This window comes from Neovison vison, chromosome 3 (genome assembly GCF_020171115.1).
Source record: "Neovison vison isolate M4711 chromosome 3, ASM_NN_V1, whole genome shotgun sequence".
Taxonomy (NCBI): Eukaryota; Metazoa; Chordata; class Mammalia; order Carnivora; family Mustelidae; genus Neogale; species Neogale vison.
The window spans coordinates 178,293,511-178,316,142 of NC_058093.1; positions in this window are offsets into that span (position 1 = coordinate 178,293,511).

The window sequence follows — 22,632 nt, forward strand, 5'->3', positions numbered from 1 at the left end:
CATCCCCCGCCTGATTCCTGCAACAGCCTCATCACCTTTCTCTCTTCTGCCACCATGACTCCTTTCTAGTTGTTTGCCAGACAGGTGTTGTGATCCGAGTAGAATGAGCCAGATCGCATCAGTCATCGATGTTTAAAGCCCCTAAAGGCCTCCCCACCTACATCCTCCGGCCTCAGGGCCTCTGACCCCACTCTTTGTACACATCTCCATACTTTCTGTCTCTCTCATTCTCGCCTTGCAGCTCCTCAGACCAGCCCGGCTTCTCTCATACAACATCCTCATCCCCCTCCTGTCTGCTCATGTGTCACCTTCTCCAAGGGGCCTACCCTGATAACCTCATTAAACCTGTGACCCCAGCACTCCTGCCTCCTGATCACCCAACAGACTGGTCAATTCCTTATTTATCACGCTTATGTCTGTCTCCTGCCATTCAGCTTAAGTCCCACAAAGGCAAAGTTCTGGGCTCCTCATCGCTGGTGACCCAGCGACCTGAAGCAGTACCTGGCAATGGGAAGGCATCCATGGTACATTTGTTGGATGCAAGAATGAAGAAAGCAGCAGGGATTATAAAATGTGATACTCTTTTAAATAAAGTTAAAAAAAATAAATAAATCAAAATAAAATGTGAGCCTGAGAAAATACAGAATTGAGCAGTTAGGTAACCAGGATTGGGATGAGACACCAGAAGGAACAGATTCCGAAGGAAGAAACTCTAAGAATGGTGAGCCTGTGATAAAACAACGTGCATCATTCTATGCCTTATACCTCCTCCACGGCCACTGGTGGAACTGATTTGGGCAAAGTCTCCCAACCACCCTAAAGGACTCCCCAGCCTCACCCATGAACCAACACACATGATGCCAACCAGGCGCATCTCCCACCACGTCCTCGGAGATGAAACAATGGCAAAGCCACCCCTCCAAAAATGCCACTGGGTCATTTCTTAACATCAGGGTGGATTTAACAAGCCCTCATCTTCCTCGGACAAAAGAAAATATGACGGGATCCAAGCAGGACCCTCTTTAGTCATCCGCACAAACGAAATTGACCACTGCGGCGGAAAATGTCAGATCAACCGAAGCGGAAGTGTCCAGGCTAATATTATTTTTCATATCAATGGTTGCCATGGTGATACTTATAAAGATTTAGCAACAATCAGGCAGTGAATTTAAGAGGCGGCTGGAGGAAAAGAAGTTGCAATGTACCCTCTGTCTTCACAAATCACTCTCACCCCACTTGTGCCCAATAAATGGCTCACTTCTTTTGATTGCACTTGGCATGCCCATGAAAGATGAGTTTTCGATTCTGTAATTCCAAGCTTGAAGGCTGTGCTGTGTTTTTCCATTTGGTCTGCATTAAGGTTTTATTCAGTGATTCATGGTGCCTTTCCAAGGTCACCAGGCCATTCCCTCATCTGCCAAGAATGTCTCCTCATCCCCAGCCAGCCTCTTCCTCTGCCAGAGCACCCAAGTTCTAAGGCTTTCCACCCCCTGGAAAGAGTATCTGTGTGTATTACCATCGCCAACTTTATGCAACAGCCATAATTTAAACAAATTAAGGAGATAGAATATCTAAATCACTCCCTCTCGCCCCACCCCCTGCACTGCTGGAATGCAGGTTCTGTGAGGGCAACAAGTTATCTCTAACTCATATTAGTGTATTCCAGAATGAGTAGCATGGCTCATTAATCCTTAAAAAAGAAAAACAAGAAGAAAGTCCCTAGTACTAGGTACTAGCAGCTTAGTGAATGACAATACCAACCCTCAGTCATGAAAGTTAGAAACCCTGGTATTTTCCTGGCCCCTTACTTTCCTTCAACCCCTTTATTAGATCTAATACCAAGTCCTTTGCATTCTACCTTAATCTCCTGGATCTGTCTACATTGCTCCCTCCTTGCCCTCAATTCTATAATAAACTCTTATCAGGTCTCTAATCCAGCCTCCCCTCCCCCACCTCACTCCATGCCCTGCCTGGACATGGGGACGTGGGACAGGCGTAAACAACCAGAGATGTAAGACCAATGCTGTGGCCTCCTGCTTAGCACACTCCCTTCCCACTCTCTTGGGGTGAGAACAATACCTTCTAATGAAGTTTCAACACCCTGAGATCTCTCCAGGATCCTCAACCTTACCCCTCCCCCTACTCTGGCAGGCTGGTCCCACATCCTCATTAGGGGCTCTGGTGGCCGCAGTCCCCCTGTTTTCCAGCACCACCACCACGCCTGCCATGTGCCGCATGTGCGTGTGTGATTACTGAAGGAACCCCTCCCCGTCTCCCACCATGAGACTAAGACTAGGGTTGCTTCTGCTCACTGGTGTGTCTACAGCTAGCATACTGCCTGGCACTCAGGAGACACTCGGTGAACATCTATGAAAAGTAAACACTTGTGGACTGTCACCTGCTTAGGTGTTTGCCTACACAGCTGGTGGCGAGACGCTCTCTAATTCCTGCTGGACACAGACGAAGAGCATAGACCCCAACTCAACAAGGCTTTTCTGCTTTGGACACTTAAGTCAGGCTCACAGAGGGCACTCCAATGTTCATCCGTCTCATTTGTGAACAGGGACTGAGGAGAAACCAAAACCTTGCCATTTTCCTAGAGGTACAACTGGAGTCGGGACCTCTGACATCAGAACTGCTACCAGCAGAGGAAGGAGAATGACCCAACTGTCCCCCAGAGCAGAAACTCCACCTCTGGACATCACCACTGAACCCCATTTGCTCTCTGGATGTCAGTGAGTAATCCGTTAGAGAAATTAAAGGGCAGAAAAATGAGATGTTTCTACCTCAGACATCAGGGATTGGCTAAGGGAAAGCCAGGCAGACGGGGAGTGTCTCTGTCTGCCCGAGGCCCCACATCGGGCACAGAGTGTGAGACTTGGAGTCAGCCCACTGTCTCTTCCGAGCACCAGTGCCCCGATCCTTGGCTTGGGCCACGTTGCTTCATCTCCATTTATCTGTTTTCTCATTCCTAAACTGAATGACGAAACCCGCTTCAAGGACTATTGAGAGGATTAAATGAAATAATTGATTTAAGAAGCACTTAGTAAGCGTCAGTGTCAAATGATGGTGTTGCTGTTAGGAGGGCAGCTCACAATAACACAGTTGGCCACTCTCCTCAGCCGCCACAGCCTGGCGGGGCCCTGAGGCCTCCTCCCTCCATCTCACCTCAGGGGACTCCAGGATGCAGAAGCTGAGCAAGGGACCCCCTGGAGAACCAGCCCACTTGACAAAGTGAAGGAGGATGGCTCTCAACTCTGGGGGGTGGGGGTGGGAGGGGGCAGCAAACTTATAGATCTGCTTCCCAGATGGGCTGGGAAAGAAGCATCCAGGAGCACTTAACAGCTGATCTGCTGGGGCTGCTGACTTGGTTACACTGCCCAATGGAAATGGGGCAAGTGCAGGAACTCCCATCTGCTCGAAGGGAACAGACCTCCAATTTTTAAACAAAGATCTTCTATGTTAATGTGTGCAGGTCCTAATAGGTTGGGGTTTTTTTGTTTGTTTGTTAGTGTCTTTTCCAGTCTTGCAGCCATGGCTAGAAGCATTTTTCAAGGCACTCATCTGAGAAGTTCTTATATGCCTCATTATTTGAGGCATTTGAAGAACATATGCCTCATTATTTGGGAATCACTTCAAAAACTCCCAAGCACTCATGTTGTCGAAGATGGGTTGGGTTTTTTGAAGGAGACACGATGATTTCACACAGATTAATGAATAAGGGGTTGGCTACAGTCAGAGTCATCGGGTGTCAAAAACAAACCAAAACAAAACCCTGAGTTTTAACTATAAACACAGTCAACAGAATTCTTAGGATAGTTTAATGTGCTAATTTGGAAGGAAGCTCCCAAAGCACTTCCAAAAAGATCTTGAGCAACAGAATCATCTCTACCCACAAAAACAACTATCATTTATCGAGTAGTTACTATCTGCCAGGCATGCTTCAGTCCTTGACACACATTTTCTCACTCTGGATTCAAAATATCCTTAAGACTATTATACCCATCTTACAGATGAGAGGTCAGGTAACTGCCCACGGTCATAACCGGGTAAACAGTAGAACTATACTTATCTGCATAGAGGCATTTACTGGAATATCTCTCCTCTCCAAAAAGTCAGCATTCCTTTGAACAAAGGCACTCCAGTATACTTGGGTTTTTTGAAATTTATCATATAGTACTCAAACTTCTTTTAATCAATACAAAACAGAACACTGCAACAGATACGCAGGATCAATGGAACCTGGGGCCTAGACCACTAGGAACAGGGTTTTGCAAATGTACAGAAATCCCCAGTGCCTAGGGGAACCATTCTGAGACCCTTTCAAATAGGAAACAGAAATGAGCCTCATAAAAACCTGGAAATGAGCAACAGATCATGGCATTTGTATCCAGATAGCATTATGCTTATGTGGAGAATTTAAGCTGGTGAAATACAGAATAATTATGTATTATATTTAATTATATAGAAGCTGCCCAGTCTAGGTGTTTAAGAGCTGAGTATAAACCTGGTTCTGGAATCTGCTGGCTGTGTAGTGAGTTATCCTTCAGGTCCTTAGTATCTTAGCTGCAAATTGGGAGATGACCACATCACCCTCTTTATGGGGTTACACAAGAATCAAATAATTATGTTAAGCTATTCCAGCTGTGCCCAGCATATAGTAAGCACATTATAAATGTCAGCTATTATTAGGGGCACTTGGGTGGCTCAGTCGGTTAAGCATCTGACTTTGGCTCAGGTCATGATCTCAGGGTCCCCGGATCAAGCCCCGCGCCAGGCTCCTTGCTCAACAAGCAGCCTGCTTCTCCCTCTCCCTCTGCCATTCCCCCGACCTGGGCTCTCTAGCTCTCTCTGTGTGTCAAATAAATAAAATCTCTTAAATAATTTTTAAAATATTAGCTGTTGTTATTAACATTTATGTACAAATACATTAATTTTCTAAGGGTCATCATCTGGGAGAGGGCACAGTAGGACAGAGACATTCATATTCTACAAGTGTTCTTAGTTTCTGACAGTGGGGCTTTAATTCAATTAGACTACATCAGGTATGAGTATTTTGAGCTTTAGGAGGATTTTCCTTGCCAACATTACACAGTGTCTGAAATTAATTAAATGATAGTTGCTAAAGTGGCAAGTTTCCAGGATCATTTCCGTATATCCCTCAAAAAGAATAATTTGGCATATACTCCTTATGAAGATGAATAAACACTTTTTCCCCCTGTAGAGAACTTTGTGATCTTCACAATATTTGCCTACAGTTTTATTTTTATGACGTTGAGGCAGCCAGTCAGCCTAAATTTATAGATCAATAGAATAGATGATAATGTTTTCCACCACGGAATGTTCTCATATCATTAAGTCTGGACTTATTAACAGCCCTATTTACAAATTAATGGACAGGGACATTTTCCCTGGTTTCCTAATTTAGAATGCCAGTTTTATGCAAAATGAGAGTGACAACATGATGGGGACCCTGGAGTTATGTACCAACAATGGGAACCTTTTGCCACCAGAGCCCTGCCTTTGCCCCTGTCTTACGATGAGAATGTGGCCAGAGAATGTTCTACTGGGGCTTTCTGTAAACTCCTAGTTAACTCAACAGCCACCAGAGGTAGGACCCCAACGGCAGAACTTCACAGCACCGACGCAAAAAAATGGCAGTTGGGTATCATTAACTTACTACAGTTTATCCAGACGTTAAGTGAATTGTGGATGAAATAGGTTTTTGTCCAATTACCTGGGAAGCCAACCACTAAAATGGTCTTTCTGAGGGACAGTGTCTGCTGAGTTCCAAATAATCAATCTGCAAATGAACTTCCAGATGTATGGTTTATACGTATGTGGTTATTTGGTTGAATTTGAAACCCTCTGGCAGTTTATACCAATCATGTAGCTTTTACTCGGTTACCTCTCCAGGAAAACCTGTAAAGACTAAACAGAATTACTGATGGTTTTATTCCTCTCTCAGATTCTTTCTATGTGATCTAAATAAAATATTTTTCAGCTGCCACATAAGTGACAGCTTTTCTGGTAAGACCAGAAAAAATTCATTATACTGCACCTGTATTATGACAATGGTTATTATATTTAAAATTTTGCCTTTATGCACTTTAAAGAATGAATATGTTATTTAGCCTAACTTTGCATCAATGTTTCTTTTCTTTCTTTCTTTCTTTTTTAAGATTTTATGGATTTATTTGACAAAGAGCAGAAGCAGAGGGAGCGGCAGGCAGAGGAAGAGGGAGAAGCAGGCTCCCCACTGAGCAGGAAGCCCATTGCAGGACTCAATCCCAGAACCCTGGGATCATGACCTGAGCCAAAGGTTCAGGTGGTTAACAACTGAGCCACCTCGGCACCCCCAATGTTTCTTTTCATCTTATTTTGATCTTTGGCTCAAACACACTAATACAATCCCAATGTGAAGTAATATGTATATGTATGTGTGTGTGTGTGTGTGTGTGTATGTATATATATATATATATATATATGTCTATACATACAGATATATATAAAATGTGTAACATTGGCCTTCCCCAAAATGCTCCTCTTCCTACAAATCCTCCCAGAATCTGTGCACTGGATTAGGTTTTTCTGCAACTCTGAGTTGCAGAGATGCTGAAAGTAATCTAAGGTGTTTGTATAAATGGGTGATATAAAAATGGAAATAGCACAAGAGCTGATTAAAGCTAAATTTAAAATTAGATGGGTTCCCTTGATTAATGGCATAGCAACAGTGATGACTGATAGGTGGAGACCATTCCAATCCACACTCATTCTGGAGATCCCAGAGTAAACTTTCATCCCTACCTTAAAATTAACTTTTCAGAAAAAGCTCCCCCAGGGAAACATTTAGAAAGACTATGCACTTGTGGCAGCATGATGTACCTGAGGAGAGCAACTTTGTAATTTTAACTTTTTCAAACCTAATTCACTCTGTAGGAAGAGACAGCCAGTTACTGAACTAAGGCAGAGCCTCAGGTAAAGTACAAGTTCATCTAAATAGGGGAATTAAGCACACAGATCCTTAAAGTTCTAGAGAACACCACAGGATGCCCTGCTACACCATTCCAAGAATCTACATTTGTTCAGGTACACTGATCAGGAAAAAGAACATTTGCACACTTATTGAAAGGAAATTAAATGGCAGGCGTTGTTATGTGACTTGAATGTTACATTCCATACTTTACATAGTAATTTCTAAGACTTTATATTGGGGGGGAAAGAAAAACAAAGAACTTACTATCTTCTGTGGGTTTTTTAGGGCCATACAAGGCAAATCCTTCATAAGAACTGCCAAGCTTCCGAAAGGCCAGTGGTAGACTGAATGAGCAGTCCAATGAGAAATTTTATTTTTGAAATACGATACATAGTTGTAAATAACTTTTTTAAATTTGCTTCATGTGATTAGCCGGGAGCACCTTGCAGTGCCAGACAGTGAGAAAGCACTGAAGACGGGGTAGGGGTGTGTAGAAAGAACATAAGAGCCAATCTGAAAGAGCTCCGACTGGCCACAGCTGGAACATTTTAAGCAAAAAATTAAGTAAGGATAGTATTGGATTATAACCCAAAGAATAAAGTAAATATCCACGAGATCATATTGCTATAAATAAATGACTGGATAAATAAATAAAAGGAGGAAAAGGAACAACTGTTGTCTACAGAAGAATTCCAACTAATGACTGTAGGATGAGTGAAGGAAAGAGAAAACTCACCATTACAAAACCACAGGAATAATTGCTATGGCCAAAATTCCCTGGAGAATGTTCAAGTTAGTGGGTCAAAGTTTAAGTTGCATGGTTTCAAAATATCTCCCCCGAAATGTTACTTAATTACAAAAAAAAAAAAAAAAAGGTAATATCTCCAGCAGAGAAACCCAGCAGAAACCAAGAAAGTTATCATCAGTGAAAAGTCACATAGCTCTGCACCTCCTACATTCCTTTCTAGGAGAAGACTAGAAAGCCCTTGCCCATCACAGAACAGGAATTCAATCTCTTGCACAATCCTCAAGCACTGAAAGCTGTAAATGGAAACCAGTAAACCTATACAGAATCAGCAAATGTTAGAGGCCACGGTGTCTCTTTACTGATCAATGACCCCCTCACCCTTTAAAGCCTTCTTGGTTGGGGCGCCTGGCTGGCTCAGTTGTTAGGTGTCTGCCTTGGCTCAGGTCATGATGCCAGGGTCTTAAGAACGAGCCCCACATTGGGCTCTCTGCTCAGCGGGAAGCCTGCTTCTCCCTCTCCCGCTCCCTTTGCTTGTGTTCCCTCTCTCTCTGTCTCATTCTCAAATATTTTAAAAAAATAAAGCTCTCTTGGTGAGGCAGAAACCACAGCGCTGGCTTTTAGACAAGAATCAGCCTTGTCCCCAGGTGGCCAGCCTCCTGAATAAAGCTTATATTCCTTTCCAGTCAACACTCATCTCTTGAGTATTGGTCTTTCTGGTGATGAGTGGCTGAACTTGGGATTCAGTAACAAAAATGGGGAATGTAGCCAACTTAGATAAAAGAAGAATGAATTGTATAACCTAGTTCCATTTCTCACTCAACCTGTTATGAGCTAGGTGACCTTGGGCAAGGTACTCCATTTTTCTAAAGCTGAGTTTCTTCATCAATAAGTGAGGGACAAGGCAGGATACCAACCTCACAGTGCTGAAAGGAATGACTAAACAAAATAAACAATAGGAGGACAGTTACATGCCAGGCATATTGTATGAGCCCAATCAGGATTAACCATGCTGTTGGTGATGATGGCAACAACATCGGAAATGATGATGATGAACAGGTCTGATCGGCCACTTGCACAAACCTTCTCCCTTCATAAAGCCTACAGAAGTCATTCAAAGCTCTGGTCTGCATACCACCAAAATGGGTTCTCTCAGGGACCCCCTGATACCTTCCTGGCCCTATTCCTACTCTTCTTATTCCTATTCCTGGCCCTATTCCAGTTGTTTTCTGATATTTATTGAGCACTCACTGTGTGACTTAGTACTCATTCGGGTAGAAAAACAGATGAAGGACGGCTGGTCTCTGGCTTTGGAGGGAAAAACAGACAATGTTACTTGTCTAATGGGGAAACAGACATGAACAGATCATTTACTACAGGGAATGCTCTGCTGGAGGTAGGCCAAGGTACTACCTCTGCTACCTCCAGCAGAGGTAGTACCTTTGTTAAGGGCTCTTAACACAGCCTGAGCTGAGTGTTTCTGGATGGACAGGAATTTAGACAGCAAAGAAGGATGAGATGAGGATAGGGAAGGGGATTCCAGGCAGAAGGAACAATTAGAAAAGGCACAGGATCTCTGAAATACCCAGGAGTATAGGGAACTCTGGGAAAAGAGAAGATGGGGGGAAAAATGAACAGAAGCAGGCAAGGCTGAAATGACTGATGACTAAATTCAAGCTTAAGTCCTTGAATTTTAACCTGTTGGTGCTGGTTTGTAGTCACAGAAGCAACATGGTTAGATCTGTATTTTAGAGCTACTGTTCTGACGACATGTGGGAGACAGGACTGGAGAGACAGAGGATGGCTTAGTGCCAGCACCCCCACGGAGGAGAGCTTCGTTATCCTTTAAACAAGAAACAGTAACACTTGATACCAATAAATCAGTTATTATTCTTAAATTATTAGCAGGGCACTGAGAGTGGGGACGGAAAAAAATGAGAGGGATTTAGAAAAATACGGAAAAAAAAACCATGGCAGGACGTGATGTCCCATTTCTTGACAGTTGCCACTCAATGTACAAAGTTTGACTGAGTTAACTTGCTATGAAAGGTATTGTCTGTAATGGATCTAGATTTCTAGCTTAGATCCCTCTATCATTCTCTCAGTTACCGTGTAATGGAGCTACTGAGTAGTAGTGCCATTTACCTATCAAGCAGACATGGGGCAAAGTCCTCTGTTGTGGGGAAAGACAGGAAAGAGTGTCAGATAAATGACAGATTCTGTTGTGTACATGTTGACTCTCCGTGGTGTAGGGGACACTTCGTTCGTATTTCTAACAATTAGTGGAGTACCTGCTTGAAGCTCAGGGATGTTGAATTATAGAGAAGTTAAGAACACGAGTCTGTATAAAATCCCCATCCAGAGGCAACGTGGATAAAAACAAGGACTTGGGCCAAAGATCGAGCCCTTGGTTAGGGTTGGGTAGAGGGCGGGTTGCCAGGAGGAAAACCAAGAAGGAGCTTTCAGAAAGACTGAGCAGAGCTAGCTAAATCCTCCAGAAAATAAGGACTGAGAAGAGTCTGCTAGATTTAGAAGATAACATCACAAGAGGCCTTGCCAGAGCACTTTCAGTTGAGCTTTGGGGATAAATAATTCAGTGGATTGAAGAGAGGTCAAAAAATGCAGACATTGAAATATCAATAAACGTGGGTGATGATAATTACTAAGTTACTGCCATCCTGCAGGGGAAAATAGGGCTCTGTATCTTGCCTGTATCATTCTCTCAGTTACTGTGTAATGGAGCTACTATGATCCCTGCCATTTTAGAGATGAGGAAACAGATGAGGAAAGGAGAGAGACAAAATGCTAGCAAGAAACTGATGAGGGAAAAGGTTTTTATTAATAAAGGATGGAAACAGACTTGAGTATAATCATAAATCATTATAATCTTTGATTATAATCATTAAGATATTCTCTCCCTCTGCCCCTCCTCCGGCTAACTATGTAACAATAAGCTGGGAAGTAATGGGTCAGAAAGTAGAGATAGTCCACTTTGATCACCTCAGTTTTTCATCTAAGTTCCCAAGGAAATAAAAAGTCTCCCTTCTTTTCCCAGCTGCTCCATTCCTACTGAATTTCCTGCTGTCAGTGGCACCCCAATCCCCTGCAGCCCACCACAGGCCCTCTCAAGGCTTTGTGTACTAAGGGAAGGGGAGAGACATCAGACAATGTGGGGTGGGACACAGGCATCAGAACTCTACCTAATGGGGTTTTGTTTTTTCTTCAAATATTGGTGACATTTATAGGACAACTAAATTGATAATCTGAACTTCCCCCCCCCAAAAAAAACCATCTTATAGCAAAATATTCATTATCTGCAATAGTAGTCTTTAACCTGGAATATGGAGACTTTTTTTTTTTTTTTTAAAAAGAACTATGCTGGCACTTGTCTTGTTTTAAGGGACTCAGTTTCCAGATTCTCAGCTTCTAGATCCTAAAACTGATCTGCCTGAAAAAGCAACAGTGATCTGAAGTTCTCCCAGTTAGCAACCCCTTCCTCCTATTCCCAGTGTACAGGCAAACCAACCCTTAAGCCCAGTCTCCACAGGGCATTTTTCCAGGATAGCAAATTTTTGCAAGCAAACAAAACAAAACTAAACAAACAAACCAAAAAAAGCACTAAAAGATGGACAAAGGAAATTTCTTCAGCAATTGGAATTGCTTCAGTAATGGATTAACAAATATTCTACAACTCAAGTAAATTCTAATTTTCTCCTTTCAACCAAAATGAAGGACAGAGTGAAGTAGCTAATAGATTAATTCCAAGAACTGAGGGATATTTGCCATAATATGGAGCTTTTGACATTTGCATCCACTTTTATATGTCAATAATTTTGTCTGTGCTTATCTAAGAAATAAGATAGATTGGTGGAAAGAAAGAAGGAAGGAGGGAAGGAAGAGGACAAAAAGAGAAGAGAACAAAGGAAAAAGAAAGAAGGGAAGGTAAGCGGGAGGGAGGAAGACAGGAAGGGAGGAGGAAGAAGGAAAATGTTGCTGAGCCATGTGCCATTTTGGCAATACGGAATATTTACCCACGAATACATGAACTAATGGGAAAAAATGTTCTCTTTGTATTCCTAAGAGATTTATTTGCAGTAACAGATTACTTTTTATGTTTAGTATTTATCATAGTTTGTAAGATATGTGTGTTGTTCACACTAAAGTGTTTGCTGCTAATAACTATACTGATTGCTTAGTCCAGAAAATAGTTCTCAGACTCAGAACATTATGGCCACATAAAATGAAAAACGACGCTCAAATTTCAATTTATGCACCCATTTCATTGCCAAGAATTTTGATAGGTAATCAATAAGATACTTTCAAGCATAAAAATAATACATTAGGGTAGGATTCTATGCAGGAAGTAGAGTAGAAATAGAAGTTTAAAGAGGAAAAGCAATGACACAAACAAAATATCTGTAAAAGAAAAGTCTGTTCCTGTACTTGTGAACCGGACAATGATGGATAGCCAGTTGCTGTGGTATTTAGAAGGTAGTGCTGTATTAATAAGTGCTGTATTTATTTGATTTAAGCACAATTAATAAGTGCTGTATTTATTTGATTTAAGCATAATATAAGCATGATATTAGAAATTATATCTGAAACCATTTAAAGATGAAGATTTTAGGTGTGAGCTTGTAAATGTGCAAGGGACTCCTAGTTTTCAAACCGTTTTAAGTGGTACAGAGTCAAAGCGTGAAGACCACTGTCTTTAATGGAATACCATCCCATCCATACCCAAGAGCTTCCCTTATCTCTCCACTGCGGCTTCTGCCAAGTTCTCTGAATAGTTTAAAAACAAACAAACAAACAAAAACCAGGTATGAGAAAGGAAAGGCTTTGTTGACATATCAAAGAATGTTTCTGAAACATTAAACGTGAAATATGGATCCAGATCTCCCAGAGGTATAGTCCCATTTGCTGGCTCCCCCCATGTTCCAACCTTGATTAAATGCACAACATCTGTGAGTAATACGGATTGTTTGTCAACGGGAGAGACTAACGAAGCTGCAACTTTTCCCGAAGGCATCTTCCAGCAGTACACATTCAAATCATTCCCAGGCTCCGCAATGGTGGAAGCATGTTAAATAGTTCACACTTGATGTCCATATTTTCACCCCTTAATTTCCAAATTAAGAAGTCATTATTGAACGTCATGCACTATCCCCTTCTTATCAGACACTTCCAAGAGCCCTGGCGTAGCCCCAACATCCCCTGAACTTAAGGGATTTTCTAAGAAACTCAAAACTGAAAAACAGGAAAGGAAATAAAAACTTTCGGTTATTCAGACTTGAGAAACTGTGTAAAGATTAAGTTCATTGCTGGCTATGGAATCTCCTAAGGCACATTTCCATAAATACAGTTTTACAAAATGTATCTTGATTATAATCTGTAGATTTGATTGGGCAACATTTCCTTTCAACAAGCCTGCATAGCATTTTGGAACAATTTTCAGTCCTCTGGAAGGGGGATACTCAAAATTAGTCCTACAGATATAGAAGCACGCTAGAGGAAGCAATAATGAAAGAAAACAGTAACAGCAGGTTCCATTTTGGTAAGCAGAACATTTTTAGTCAGACAGCAGCATCTTAAAGAGGCAATGGCGGCCTCCAGATATTTTTAGCAAGTATTGGCCATTGCTGTGTGAAGTTAACCCAAAGCTTAATACCAATCACTCACCTTTTAATTTGGAATTACTGACACTGCTGTGTGCATGACCAAAACAGCAATTAAGAATCGGCAGGGCTCAGGAACAATTAGATTAAAATGTTGCTGAGGTGTAATATATAAATTACACCTCAGATTAGGGATAGTCCCATTGTGAGTGCGGCCCACCTGAGGGATGAGAGGGGAAGCGTGCTCTTGGCCCCTTCAGGGGCAAATGGGTTTTCTACACAGTTCACAACACCCTGGTGACTAACCTAGAGATGTGTATTTCTCTTACGGACAGGTGGAAACACTTCTTCTCTTTTCTGTCTATTTCTCAGAGCAGACCGTTTTCTTTAACTAAATTTCAATGCTTCCAAGTGGGGGATGTTTATTTGGTGTCCCTAGTTGGAATTCATAATATGTTTCCCCATGGCAACATCTCACACATCAGATGTCTAAGTTGCTGCATTTCTATAGTAAAGTCAGCTATAGAGAAGTCTCAGGTTTTTGTGATTCTAAACTATAGCCAAAGAGGTAGCCCTTGAAAACTTTGAGTCAGGGCTGTTTTCTTGCAAATGTTAAGCTATTTATGATTGCAACTTTCTGAAGTGTATAAATTTGTCTTGAAAAGGGGTGTTGTTGTTTTGTTGGTGATGGGATGGTTACTGTAATTCTTATAAGGAGGCAAAACGCAGTGCAAGATGCCTAGCGCTAGCTGGAGCTTAGGAGCTCATTGCACCCGGGGACAGCAAGGTTCCTTTGAGTTGTCTCAGAATTCTATCTTCTGCATTCAGGTGGTCAGCAATCATTTCTTAAGTTTGTCCCTACTCCTCCTTCTATCATCCTTTCTCACTCTTCAAATCAAATAACAAGATCTGTTAAAATTATGCTGCAAAAAAGAATACATGGTATTTTGGGGCTTGGTTATACATTCCTTTAGCCTTCTCTAAGGTCACACTCTAATACAGGGACTTTGTAACATCTATTTTGGCTGTTGATGGCATTTTTCTCATTTCCTGGAATTTGGCATTTTGGAGACAAGACTCATGCAATTATTCGTTCTGGATAGGAAAGGTGCAGCCTTTCAATACTTTGAGAGCAAGGCGGGTAGGGTTAAGGTGGCTGGTCTGGATACTCAACTACCATTAACATTTTTAACATGAAAAATAATGTATTTGAAATTCTACATTAAGTGGCTCACTAGCTTCTAGAATAAAACTCATTCTTATGTTGGGAACTTTCTTTACTCACACAGGTCTTATTGCTCTGCCATTGCCTGGCAACAGAGATGTGGCAGGCGATGTCAAAGGTTAAGGAGCAGACTAAAGTCATTATGGAAAGAGAGCCTTATCAGCATTTTCCATCTAACTTTATAATCCTTGAAATAAAATAGGTTCCATTGTATTGAAGAGTCTGTATTTTGTTTCTTATCAAATGCCAAGTTTTTAAAAGACTTTTCTTTCTGCATATAAGTCCACTACTAGAGAGAATTTTAGTATGTAAATACATATTACAGTAAATGTACAGAGCAGTAAACACACTGCTCTGTAACAGGCTTCTCTATTACGTTAGCACACTTTAAAGGTTAAAGTGAAAAATTTCTGCCATTCTGAAATCATGTACTGTGCAGAAAGTGGTCATGGACACATTTGGAAGCATTCCAAGAGGAATCAGAAATATACTCTGAACCACTAGTTCATGTTGAATAAAATTCCATTTTCAACTACAGTAGCCTGCTTATTAAAAAACTGTTTTTTAAAGAAGGGAATGCAAAATGTTCTATAGGTTTCTTTGTCTCAGTACTGAAAGGAGAAGGAATGTAATCAAAACTTAAGCATCATCTGTGGGGTTTTATCTTTCAGTCCATTGTGTACCAAATGTTAGGCCCCTAAGGATTCATAGCTCGTGGATAGTTAATTACATTTCAGCATGATGCGTTTTAAGATTTCTTTTCCAGTGGGCATAACACATATGCTTTTTTTTTTTGACAGAGAGAGATCACAAGTAGGCGGAGAGGCAGGCAGAGAGGCAGGCAGAGAGAGGGGAAGGGAAGCAGGCTCCCTGCTGAGCAGAGAGCCCGATGCGGGGCTCGATCCCAGGACCCTGGAATCATGACCTGAGCTGAAGGCAGAGGTTTTAACCCACTGAGCCACCCAGGCACCCCCATAACACATATGCTTTAGTGATATTTCCTTTCTAGGCACCGTGGTTGTTCCATGACTCCCAGCCCCAGTTTTTAATTTTTCCCAACTACTGCTATAAAGGTAAGACAACCTGAATTAGAATCACAATGCATGTTGATTTGAAGTGGATCCAGAATTATTTATGGCGAAGATTTTTATCCCTGCTTGTGGGTCCTCCCCCATCTCTGAGCAAAGCCACAGTGTCCATCCATTCAGGGACATGTCCTTAAATTTCATTAGGAAATTCATTAGGAGTTCATAAAATGAACTCAATCCTTCCTTGGGTCCCAGATACTTTGTCAACACTGCACTCTCTGTTTTAGTCAGCGATTATAAACCCTGCGTTGAATAATTCTTATCAAAAGCCCAGTTGGGAGAAATATGTCCATGAATATCATTGCCTAAGGATATGGGGACAGCCTAGTCTTCTAAATTTCCTTTTGGACAGAACTGTGTATTTGGAATCACTGTACTTTAGAACTGCAGCTACTCAATGAGGCTTGTGCAGCATGTAAATAAGTGCATAATGATGAGGTCATTAGCATATGTGAGTTTCCCTACCTGTTACAAGATTGCCCATCAGATCATTGTCTTTTATCCTACTTTGTAAAAGCATCCATGGAAGAAACTCTTCTTTGGTTTTAGTATTAGAAAAACTTGGGTTTTTGGGGCGCCTGAGTGGCTCAGTGGGTTAAAGCCTCTGCCTTCAGCTCAGGTCATGATCCTGGGGTCTTGGGATCGAGCCCCACATCAGGCTCTCTGCTTAGGGGGGAGCCTGCTTCCCTTCCTCTCTCTCCTGCCTCTACTTGTGATCTCTGCCTGTCAAATAAATAAAGTCTTTAAAAAAAAAAAGAAGAAGAAGAACTTGGGTTTTTATCTTACAGATGTCTCAAATCTGTAACTGACCATGTCTCCTTCTTCACTTTCACTTCTAGGAACCTAAGAACCAAATCCAGAGCCCACCTCTGTCCACAGCACGAGGCCCTGAGGAATCCATCTGTCCCACGCAGCTTGCCCTGGCTTTATTTTTCTCTCCCATATTGCCTTTGAACCCTGACTTTCTCCACCGTTTATTCTATTTTAATAACAGGGATGCCTACCTCAAGTGTGCTTCAGAGCAAAGCAGTATATGAGGTTTAACAACCCGCAACGCGTAAGAGAGTCAATGGAAGATAAAGAAGATAATCCTCTAATCATGTCCTTGGTCTTGCATTTTGTGAGACCACGTAGCATGAGGGGTTCCCCCATGCCATCCCCCGACTTGTTGCCGCCATGAGTCCTGACATTCAGAAGAGAGGGCATGAGCTCGGGGAACAGGAGCAGGTGGGAACTGGGGGAGCAGAGACAAGGGAGGGAGAGAAACCACCCTCTTCGGCAGCAAGTAACTGAAAACAAGTTTCTGTGGCTACAGGGTCCCTTCTAAGGAAAGTCAGGAAAATGCCTGTCAGAACTTCTTGCATTAAATCCAAAGGTGACATTTAAAATCCTGATGCATCCAATTTGTGTAACATAAGAATGTGATCTCCACAATACATATTTATGAAGTGGTTCTGTTCATATTACTGTACAACCACTTCATCCCCATATGTCCACACACATATGTGATTTTAAAAATTACCTAAAAGACGCCTGGGTGGCTTAGTTATTAAGCACCTGACCCTTGATCTCAGCTCAGGTCTTGACCTTGGGGTCATGAGTTCAAGCCCTGCATTGGGCTCCACACAGGGTGTGGAACCTACTTTAAAGGAAAAAAAAAAAAATACCCCAAACCTGTTACTCAATTGTCTACCCCCATAAATAAGAGAGAAGCTTCTTCTAAAAAACACACACCCATGAAGAATATAGAGAAGCTGCTTTGGCTAAATAAAATGGTGCCAATTCTGATCAAAAGCAGAAATCAGAATTTGAATATTTACTTTAATAACTACAGGAAGGAAATGTAACTATGAACTCTTAGAAGCCACTATGGGGCTAGAGATATGGCCGACATTTGCCCAGATTATACAGATAATCAGTAAGAAAGAAATTTTATGTTAGAATGTTAGAAGCCCCCCCACACACACATCGTTTCACTTTGGTACAAAGACTAAGAGGCTCCACAGTATTTCATGTTACCCCCAAAGACAACATTTCTAATGTTCTCATTCTAAATCTATACCCATCAGGACCTTTTTCTCATGGTGGAGAGGGGGGAGCCCTAGGGAATTCTTATTATAATTCGTATTATTTACATAATACTTACAAACAAATAAGGAAAAATTAGCTACTTATGTGTTGTTGTTGTTTTTTTTTTAAAAATCAAGACCAGGTTAGACAACTCAGGCAAAGAATTACCAATTTTGATGAGTGGTAAGTAGAAGCTAATTCAGGTCCTTAGAAAAAATTGCCTAATACATACTTTTTAATAACATTATTATTATTTTCATGTTAAAATTATATCTTTTAACAGCGTGTTCTTCACAGCTTATACAAAGTCAAAATTCCCTCTTAACAATAATTCCTGAATTATGTGATTTATTCTAATTTCATAAGCATGATACAGGAATGTGCCATGACATGAACGTCATATTAGAATCAGTTTTTCTGGGTTCCTGGGTGGCTCAGTAGGTTGAGAGTCTGCCTTCAGCTCAGGTCATGTGGGGTCCTGGGACTGAGTCCCACATCGGGCTCCCTGCTCAGTGGAGAGTCTGCTTCTCCCTCTGCCTCTGCCCCTGTCTCTCTCTGTCTCTCATGAATTAATAAATAAAATCTTAAAAACAACAGATCAATTTTTAATGTAATTTACCAATATCTTGAGTGTATTTCATTTGATGGGGGTGGCTCACTGTGCCCAAACCATTAGTACAAAATGATGCAGTCTATGCCAAATGTGTACTTTTCTTTTGGGAGTCTGGAATTTTGCTATGTGCACGGCAGAGGCTAGCTATGTGACCAACCCCCAGTACAAATCCTGGACACTGAGTCTGTAATAAGCTTCCCAGGTAGACAGCATCCTACATGTGTTGTCACAGTCTTGCTGGAGGAATGAAGCACAATCCTATGTGATTCATGGGAAAGGACATTTGAAAGTTTGCGCTTGGTTTTCCCAGCATGTTGCCCTAGGTACTTTCTCCCTTTGCTGATTTTGCCTTGTGTCATTTCACTGCAATAAATCTTAGCCGTGAGCACAACTGTATGCTGAATCCCGAGTCCTCTTAGCAAACCACAGAATCTAGCACCTGTGACATGACTCATATGGTCTGTTACATCATTTCTACCCTCTTCTGTCTCCCTTGTAAAAGCCCTTGAGAACCTGCCTTTGTCATTACCTCTCCAGGTGCTCCCACTGGATTCCAATGCAGCCCCCTAAGTCGGGAAGATCACCACCAGCACAGGAGGGATTACTGTTTGTAGGGGAAGTTCCCAGCCACTGGGGAGACACCTGGTTTCTGTTCTTAGTTCCCTCTGTTTGTTCTGCCATTTCCTATTTAATTTGGAACAGTTCACAACCTCTCTAGGTCTTTATTTCCTTACACATAAAATGTGACTACAACTACAGACCCATCTCATATCAGGTGCAAGATTTGGGCTTTCTGGACAAATAGTTCCTTACTGATTTGCAACCAAAAGGTACATTGTATCGAAGTTGAGACACGTGACAGAAAGGAAACAGCCTCCTCAAACATTAGGGACTCCCTGTGTGAAAAACATCAAGATCAGAAAGTTTTAGCAAGAGCCCACTGAAAAATCTCTGAGCTCACCGCTGTGTCTGTATATACATCTTACTCATTACTCACTGCCAGCACCAGTGACTAAAATTCATTTCCCAGCAATCAACAAAAGGCCTACAAAGCCACCGGAGGAGCCACACATAAGAATCTTGAGCCTGAGATAGGTTCCTAGGTTGACTAATGGACAGGTCCCTTCTTCTAAAGTCTCATCTCTGTTCATGTGTTAATAAAGCTGTTTTTGCAGTTACTTACAAGATATATTTATGTTTTAGTATTCTTCTGTGTATAATTCTTGGCACAAAGGAAAAACACATTATCATTCGTGAATTGCAAAGGCTAAGCATAAGTACTGGGCATTCTTGTCTTCGGGGAGCATTCAAACTTTTCTCTTAACCACTTCCTAAATTGAAGCTGCCATCACAGCTAAAAACTATTTCCAAACTCTTAAGCATGTGTCGTTAGGGCACAGAATTCTAGAGAATGAGTCAGTCAGACAGGCAGGTACTAAGGACAGAGGGAAAGGTGAGAGGATATTGTAGCTAGCTTGCATCTGCTCTCCATTCCAGATTTTCCTACTAAAAACTACAAAGCAGAGCTTTCAAACCAGGAAACAACAACAACAACAATAACAACAACAACAACAAAACAAAACAAAAGTACCCAACAAACAAAAAACCCCAGAGAACAATTAGCATAGCATTGAATGAACAAACATTTTAAGAAGCATCCTGCACAGAGAATCATTTCCACATTTCCCTGGTTGAATTTACACATGGCATTGCTTCAATATTTATCAAATTCAGAGTTATAATCACTAAAGACGGTCACTTCTCCTAGGTATCATTAACATTAGGAATACAGAAATGTTACCTCCAAATCCTAAGAGGGACTTTGAACACAAATAGAGACAGATGAAAGATGGCATGCTGCAATGCAGCTATTTCAAAAGTACGGGAGCACTGCCATTCCGGCTTCCATTCCTCCAGGAATAATCTCAATGAGACACAGAAAGATCCAGAGTGCTAAAAGTGATTCCTCTACTACTGCATCCGGATACTCTCTTTGAATTCAACACTCAAAAACACAAAGGCAGGAACAGGAGGCAATAACTGCATAGCATCTTCTGGTGTCCTTCAGGCTCTTCCCCTAATAGTTTCCCTGCTTCCCAGTGTAGCTTCTCCGCGTGACCAGGCAGCAGTCTCAAAAGTGCTGTGGAAGTAGCTTCCAGCAGCAGGGAGACGAAAGCCTCGAGTGTCGTAGGGCTTCTTGACCCCTGGCTCCCCATCGTCATCAGAGAATCTTCTGCTTGGTAGCAAATTTTCAGTTTAATTATACTTATGGAGAGTTTTAAATCCTTCACTTTCCTGATTGCCTTGCTAATACACAATCCAAGCATCTATAAGCAGAGCTATTGAGACCAACATAGTAATTATACTGACTCTTTTTCCCCCTTCATTTTGTCAAGGACCCCACTAAAGTTCTTCACTTCAATGGTCTTTTCCTAGATTTCCTCCCAAAGAGTGTGAGTTCATCTTGAGAGTCTCTTGCTTTATTCCCGAAGGTCCAACAACATTAGCAGGACCACACTGGCCACACAAATAAGCAAAGATTCTCCACTAAGCAAAAAGGGCAAAATCTGACCAAGTCCGTCCACCAAATGAAGTTTCAGAACAAGTGAGGCTGAGTAGGGAGTCAGAACTAACATTTTTTTTTTGAGTATCTATTATGTTATATGCCAATATTCACAGTACCATACATAAACATCAATTTAATCCTAAAATCAATGCTATAAACACTGTATTATCATCCCACTTTTATAGACGTAGGAATGACCTCCAAATGATCAAGTAATCTGTTCAACATCTCCTACAAACCACTAAGAAAATCACAAGCAACCTGGCAGAAAAGTGATCAAAAGATATGAATATACACTTCATGGCAGAACAAACACGTGCACCAATAACCACGAGAACAGGCATTTGGCATCATTCGCGGCCAAAGCAAAGCAAATTAAAACCCCGAAGAAATAACCATTTTATACCCATTCAATTAGGAAAAATGAAAAATCTAACAATACCAAGTGTTGAAAAATAGTGGATCCACATTCCAATGAGAGTTAAAATTGTGGCAACAAACTCTGGAGAACATTTTGGAATTATCTCTTAATATCGAACATTCATATACTCTATGATCCACTCATTCTACTCCTACCCAAGAGAGTGTCTTGTACATGTGCATGAAGTTATGTCCAACAATGCCAAAAAAGCTCTTTTCACAACACTAAAATCCTGAAAACACCCAAATGCAAGTAGGATATAAATACAGTATATTTTATACATTAGAATATTAAATAGAACATGTAGTACAGCATATCACAACACAGATGAATCTTCTCAATAAAAAGTCTCAAAGGATTACACACAATATTAGGTCCTTTTAGAAATTCAAAAACAATTCTAACTAAAACTTTCCTTTTCAGAATACTAATGAATGGAATAAAATCACATATAAAGGAAAGTAAAGGAATGAAAAACATAAGACTCAGGATGAGGTCAATGTAGGTGGTGATGGGATGAAATGTGGGGGGACCCAAATGGTTAGATGAAGGTTACTGTCAAAATCCCTGCTTTGAGATACATTCCAAGATGGTGGAGGAGTAGGAGGTCCTAGTTTCATCTGGCCCCAGGAATTCAGTTAGATAGGCATCAAATCATTCTGAACACCTGCGAACTCAATTGGAGATCTAAGAAAAGAACTGCTGCAACTCTACAAACAGAAAAGTGACCACTTTCTGCAAGGTAGGAGGTGCAGAGAAGTGAATCCGAAGCAATATATATGTAGACCGACCACGGAGGGAAGGGAGACTCCAGAAGCTGGTGGCCAGAAAAGTGTTATAGCAGTGGAGCACAGAATCAGAACTTTTAGGAGTCTACTCCACTGAGGGAACTCTGTCTGAATGGTGCTCAGGTGGTGAAGCAGGGCAGAATCCTAGGCGGGATAGTGTGGTCTCCAGATCCATGGAGTCACAGTTAGACCAGGGGTGCCTGAGTGTGGCAGAGCTCCCAAGTCTGGGAGCAGGGAAGCTGGCTGCAAAGAGTGAGCCCAGTGGCTCTCAGGTCTGGGTTGCCATAAACCATGAACTGTAGCCTGGTCAGGCGACCGCTCTCTGAGCAGGGGCCCATCAAGCAGCAAAACCAGGGAGATCCCCACTTCCTCCCCCGGGAGTAGTGGCATGGGTGTGCACCACAGGATTCGGCAGAGATTGGAGACTCAAAGTGGGTCACAAGCTCATGTGCCTAAGATAGAAATGCTCAATCACAGGCCAGGTGAGCATGGAGTGTGGCTGGAGACCAGGGAGACAACAGTGAT